Consider the following 7,262-nt stretch of genomic DNA (forward strand, 5'->3'; position numbering starts at 1 on the left):
GTTAATTAAGATCAAAAGAGAGATAGAAATTAAGACTGCTTGCTCCTTTATGTGTTTGACCAATTGCAAAGAAACGCCAATCAGTGGAACTTCCTGGGACTTTATTGGGAGTGTTTTGTCCGTGACTTCTTTGTGTCAGTCGTGCAAGCGGAATCTGTCACTTCCCTTTAAGGGAAGTTGTTCAAAAGCCTCTCGGGAAATGTTTCAAGAAACCTTATTCATTGCAGAGAGTTAGTTTGGCTGACAACATGAGCCATGTTGCAGAAATGCCAGAGGACTTTAATGAAATGTAACCTGTCCACTCCCACAGAAGAGAACTATGGCGGCAGCAGGCTGGGTGTGCTTGCTGAATACACTGCTGTCTCTGGCACTGGCTGTGGCAAACAGTGAGTACTGATCATCATAATTCTTATGAGCGCCTTACAGACTAAGAAAAGCTTCAGCTGCTTGGAATAACTTCTGAAACTAAGCTCTGTCTGCTTTACAGAACATTTATGAAATAATGCCGTTGTTCAATTAGCTGTTTTCAGTATTTGCTGACTCTTACTTTTGAGTAGTTTCAGTTTCCTTATTCTTCCAGTCAAGGAATAAACAGTGCAGTCTAGGTGTTAGGAAACAAATACTACCTTTGGATAAAGACATAGTAAATGTGAAGCTCAAAACCATGAACCATTTAGAAAGTTTATAAGACAGGAACATGTATTCCTTATTTGTTAAACAATAAACAAAGTTAAAACTAGTGGCTTGTGTTGCAACATTGCTTTTGTTGCACATGAACTGTTTAACAGGCGCTTGATAAACCTGCTTGATAAACCTGCTTGATAAACCTGCTTGATAAACCTGCTTAATAAACCTACTGCATAAACCTGCTTAATAAACCTGCTGCATAAACCTGCTGCATAAACCTGATTGAGCAACGCTTGATTGGATTTTTCATAACAAACTGTTTATGACATGAACATTTTGAGTTTCCTCAAATGTATGACGCACCAGAATATTTTCAAATATCTTTAAAAAAAATATGGTAACCTAAAAACTGAAAGAAGAACACCACAAATAATTAAATAATCTATGAACAACATAAATATGTTGATAACTTAACTCTGAATAAAAGAAAACAAAACAGAACTCTCAGCCAGTTCATTTTCATAGGTTGGTTGGAAAAAATAGGATGTACTTCCAGACATTAAGTCATCCTTATATTTCTAGAGAACTGCAGGGGTATTAAAATATGTACAAACAGTTTAGGGTCCTAATGACTTTTCATATGCAAGTCAAATTTCAAATTCTTGGACATCATACTGTATTCACAGAGATATGGTAATGTGATGAGGTATCAAATATGGGATCAAGACAAAGGTCTAGAAAGCACAGAACAAGATAGTATTCATCAGAGTTATGTTAGTGTAGTTAGTCAAGGCACTTGAATACTAATGATAATAATTAACTGATGGCAAAGTGGTCAATGAGAAACACGTTAAACTGAACCAACAAGTTAAAAGGGACAGATTCACATTAAAAAAAAAACCTTATAGTGATAATTGAAGATTACAACAACACAATATGATAGTTTAGGGATCCTGCAATTCCAATGTGAGACATGAGCCATGTTATTTCTGATGAGACGGATTTGCACTCACTATTTGCCCAAAATTGTGCCTCGGAGTGAATGAAGACAGCAGAACAGCTGCATGGTCCTCAGCAGTATTCAATAAGAGAGAGCTCTGAATGCAGGTGTAGGTCAAACTAAAGGTTGAGGCTGCTTCAGCAATCGCACAGTGATGTGGCCAACAAATTATATGAACACAGTCCAGAGAGAAATAGAAAGCCACGTGAGTTCACATAGTTAGGATTAGGCTAAAAAGACCGTTTCCATTCTGCATCACCGATGGATTTTAACCTACTTTTTCAAGGTAGCGTCGATGTCCATCATAAGTACAAGACATTCATTACCACTTCTAACATCAGCTTTGTGTTATTTCATAGTGAAATCTGCTGCTTGTTTTGTAATATCAGAGTGCTCCACTGTGCTGCTGTTAACATTTTGTTGAGAACCGTGTCGCTGATAATAATAGATATAATTATAAGAGATAGATGAAGATAATAGCTATTCTTGTGGGCATCAACCGAAAATATTAGTTAGACCCAGTATTAAAGCAACATGTGTGTCCTTGTCCCTGCTCATATTAACATCAATAGACACAATGTTAATAGGAAGATCTAAAAACAAACCCTGTACAGGTAAAGTTAGACTTCTGGCTAGGTGAGCAGTAGAAAGCAGGCCTCACTTACCGTAATCATCTCATGACATAAAAAGATTTTTAACAGATGCCACTGTTCAACACTTTGTAAGGTCAGCGGGTTCTTTTAACCTGCCTCCCCTGCTGAGTAAATAGGTCAAACACAGCAAACATTTACATTCACGCTTTTATGGTTGAGTCTTACGAATGCATTGTTAAAAATATACAATCATCCTCATCCTTTAAGGCCGGCATCTGTTGAGTACAATGTTCTTTGTGACGCCCCAAAATCGAAGAACAATACTATAGCAACCATTTTTTGCCAAAACATTTTGAGAAATACATTCATTTGGTTTCTTGTGGAGAGTTAGATGTGATTATTGTCCACTTATCTGAACATACAGACCAGAAGCAGAGGAAAACTACCTGTCCAATTTTTTTGTCTTTGGTAGTCTAATTTTGGTATTTTGTCTTTTCATTTGCTTTTGTTTTAACTGATCTTATTTTAATGAGGTCAATTTTAATGTTAATTGTTGTGATTTATTAAATTGCTTCTGACTTTTGATTTGTTGTCAAGTGTGCACCTCTTTGTTAAAATGTTTTTTGTAGAATTTCCTGTAAAATAATGTTTGTCGTCACACAGTGACAAATAACTGCGTGGTGTGTTTCTGTGTGTAGGACAGCCACCCAGTGCAGCAGCCCATCTCTTTGAATGCAAATGGTGATGCAAGGCTGACTCCAACCTCAGAGAGGGATGCTGGGAAATACACCTGCCTGGTAGACATTAACCTGGACGGCAGGAAGTACACAGCAGCACGCAGCATCCAGCTGAATATTAGAAGTATGTACTTGTAGCGAACCTGCTTTAAAGTATCCCTCACAAAGTGCCAGCACCACATCTCCTCACCGTTACCTTTGTGATCTTAGAAGGACCCATCAAGCTGATTTCAACTCCCACATGCCTGCAGGATGTGAACTTTTGGTAAACTCCTCTGGCCCTTCTTTATCACCCTTTTACCTCATAAAAACCCAAACTTCTGCCACAAGTGACAGTATCCACACCCTTTTAGGTCTATAAAACCTGCCACTTTGGATACCACGTCCGGCCAGCCGAAAACCACAGGATACCCCCTTTTAATCCCTTTGGGTCAATACACCAACTCCAAAGTTGACGCACTCCAGACCCGATGACCACCAGTATTGACCATCTCGAAGATCCACGTCTCCCTGATGTGGTCAGATGTTACCAAAAACTCACAAACTATAAGAACAAATTATGGACTTGGTGATTCAGAACTACATATACTGCTGTCCTGTATGCTATGATTTTCTTCTACGAACAGTGTGGTGTTAATCAAAAGTTTAGGTGTTCCTAAAACTATATCCTGAGTCTAGAGATGTGAACATTGTTTAACCCAAAATCTCTACCTCTCTCTCTATTCCTCTATGTCTCTCACCCCTTTCTCTCACGATATAATAATATATCTCATAATACGTTGGTGAAGTGAAATAAGGGACTTCTTTTATACATAGTTTGAATCAAATCGTGATAAACGTGGGCCCTCATGACACCCCCTCCCCACCCTCTGAGACAGGGTATCGATAAGGTGAAATTCAACACCCCGATCCTTGTCCATCCTCTCCAGTTTAAAAGAGGGAGACTCGAGCTGATCAGTTAGTTCTTTCATAGTTTTTCGTTGCGATTCACTTAGATTTAGATTCCATTCAGTTTTCAGTTAATTTTCAGTTTCACTAAGTTTTGACTTAGTTATTTTTATATCTACCTTTTTGTTTAGCTTTTAGCGCACATAATAATCAAAGTCTCAGAGTACGTCAGCAACTTCGCTGATCACGTACTCAATTCAATATATTTTGACGAGCCTGTATCACCATCAGTAATTTTGTTAACGCTGCGAGCACGACCAGCTCTAAGCGTTCATCAGAGTTACAAGTAGTGACGATTAGTGAATCGCCGACCCAAGCCTCCACCTGCCGACGCCCAGGCTGACTGAGACGTCTCTGCCTGACGACCTCCACGGGACCTCAGGGCCAGCATCGTAGCCAGACGAACGGATTGGAAGCTGAGAACGGGAGGAAACCCCCGTTATCCAACTTCCATCTACCGGACCTCTGAGCGACACCTTCTGGACCCATCTCCGGCCCGTGGTCGAAATCATCACAAAGTAGGCTGGTTCATTTCTTCAGGGAGGCGAATTCTAAAATAGTATTATAGACTTAAATTTCACTCATTCAGGTCTTTATCTGTTCAGCCCGGTAGCAAATTCCCTCTTTCACTTCACCATCAGCAAACAGAAGTAATTTGTGCATTCTCATTCATATAAACACATCTGTCATTTAGTCATTTCTTGTGAGAAGTTATAAAAGAAATCCTTTTTAATTAGACCCAAATGTGTCATGGTGGTAGTTTTCTGAATATATCAAAGAATGTGAGTTCCGATACGAGAATTCCGATTCAGGTTATGATTAATTGATTTCATATTGATTTTGAATTAATAATAACGAGAGCAAGATTTAATCCTCATGAATTAAACTGACATAACGCTAGACATCTATGAATTCTCTTGTTGACCGATACAAGACTCTTCTGTGATCCGACCTCTAACAGATCAGTGCATCAACAGACTCATTGCTGCATCCTTGCAATCTCTGCAGAGCCATGGCAACAGAGTAACTTCCATACACTGATAACCTGGTGCTTATTTCTAAAATCTCTCTCCTTGCACAATTGGACTGCCCTAAATTCCAAAAATACCACCTAAATCACTGTCTGATTTCAGGTGACTTGCTTCTCATCTGCTTAATCTTACCACACAAAGTTTTACACTGTAATACTTTGCTTGCTTTGAATCACCTTCATTCCCCACTGCTGTGTTGTTTATTTTGAATTGTGTGTGTCATTGTGTATGTTTGCATTGTTGTTATGAGTTATTTTGTTGTTGTTTCTAGGAATAAATGTATAAATATATAAAGTTTGGTTGTCTCGTCTGCTATTGTTCACATTTCAGTTCCTACATTGTGTCGATTTCGTGCTTTTTCACAGTTAATTTTTTGCTCAAAAGTCATGTCTGCGACTGTACTTGACCAAGCATGAAGAACTTCACTGCAGTGTTATTACAATAACCATGAGGTGGAAAAACAGACAAAATGTGTTTTGTTTTAATTCTTTGTCATTGTTTTTGAAACTATGTGAGCATATTTTCCCTTCATGTACTTGGTAGAGAACAGTGAGATGCATTGAAACTGAACTGTGAGACAAGACAGTTGCTGCTTTAGTGTGCTTCTGTGTTGGTTTATGCCACAGTTCTGTTGGATCACTATCTAATATGGTCGTAGCATACTGGACAGATTTATTTCATAGTGAAGCATTGACTATTTTTGTCTCTCCCTCTTAGGTGTGTAAAGATCTTAACTGGAGTCCAACGTGGCCACTGGCCCAATGGAGTCAGTAAATGTTTAAGCCGGGCAAGCTGACGGCCACTCAAATTCTGCTTCACCTCTCTTTCAAAAGAGGACGGTTCTCTGGTGCTCTTTGATAAATTGATAAAGTGTTCTTTGCAACCCACCCATGTATGAACATGGTTTCTAGTCTCCATACTATGGTAAAGTTCTGTTATAAGGACTTTAGTGTGTTAAATGCCTGGAAATGACTTGTGATTTGGTGCTATTTGAATAGAACATAACTTTTCTGGTTAATCAGCATACATAGTAACACCACAAAGCACTTACTAAATAAAACCTGACAGTTAATGAAGTGCAATAAATATGACGAACACTATTTTAAACATAAATCAGAAATCATCTACAGATATAATGTTTGAATGCTAAAGTAGTGGTAACCTTATTTTGCAAGTTCTTTTTTTGTTTAGGATTGTGCATCGGTCAGTGCGTATGCTGGTATTGTGAACTCAAGCTAATTCTCCGTGTAACCACCAGAGGTCTCAGCATGACTATAAAATAAACCAGAAGAATGGGAAATAGCTGCCTCAAGTTACTTATCACTGTGAGCAACTGCTCTAACCAGTGCCCCACTGTGTCATACTATAGCATGTTGTCTGAAATAAAAAAATCTCTTTTGGGGATTTTTATTTTGTAGTGTGGTTGACCTTTACAATGACAGCATGTACAAACCCTAACCCGTGTGGCATACCTTTAGAGGAATTCCCCACCGTGAACCATGTGGCTTATTAAGGGGACTCTCCTTCATATGTGCAATACTTTTAGCTGGGCTCAAACCTGTGTCTTTATGAGGTCGTTTCCAGCTCTGAAGCAGCGTCGTAGACCGCAGGACTATCTTAGGCGCTGGAGAAAGAGTCGCGGCAGGAGAACATGTTTCACTGAGTTCACTCAGAGCTTCCAGTCTGGTTAACTCAACAGGTAAAAGATTCTACTTCACCAAGGTTACTACTAATGGTTCAAACCTTGGCCTGTTGATGGGGATTCAACTTTCAGTGAAGTTGAAACATTTGGAGGAATTGAAAAAGTTTTGTATAAACTACACATTACAGGAAGATATTTAATATCACTGCAGACCCCCTTGAAAACACGTATATCTACTATCCAAAGAATGTCTGTGGCAATTTTGGTCGCATTTGAATGAATATTTATGGGCAGTGGAGTTATAGGTTGCAGTGAGCCAAAGATTTGTCACAATTCTGTCTAACTCCTGGTAAAACAGATGGTGCAGTGGTTAGCGCCCACTCGCATAACACATCAGATGTATCGTGTCACCATGCCGGATGTATGTGCCACATTTCATGAGGTTTCAAGCATCCTTTAACCTTAAACGTCAACTTCCTGTGCAACGGCAAAATGTCACACTTTGCCGCATCGCCACAGCGACGCCCTTTGACAAGGTCGAACGAACTTCTCAATATATCATCAACCACATGTTTAAGCTATTCTGACCCGACTTTAGGTACATGTGATCAACCAGCTTGACGTAGCATGTGAAAGTATGAAACGTGTAATTTCCAGTTGCCACCAGGGGCGCTATAACTATAA

The sequence above is a fragment of the Embiotoca jacksoni genome, unplaced genomic scaffold (genome assembly GCF_022577435.1).
Source record: "Embiotoca jacksoni isolate LCO1_2020_lvr unplaced genomic scaffold, fEmbJac1.0.p SCAF_2, whole genome shotgun sequence".
Lineage (NCBI taxonomy): Eukaryota > Metazoa > Chordata > Actinopteri > Embiotocidae > Embiotoca > Embiotoca jacksoni.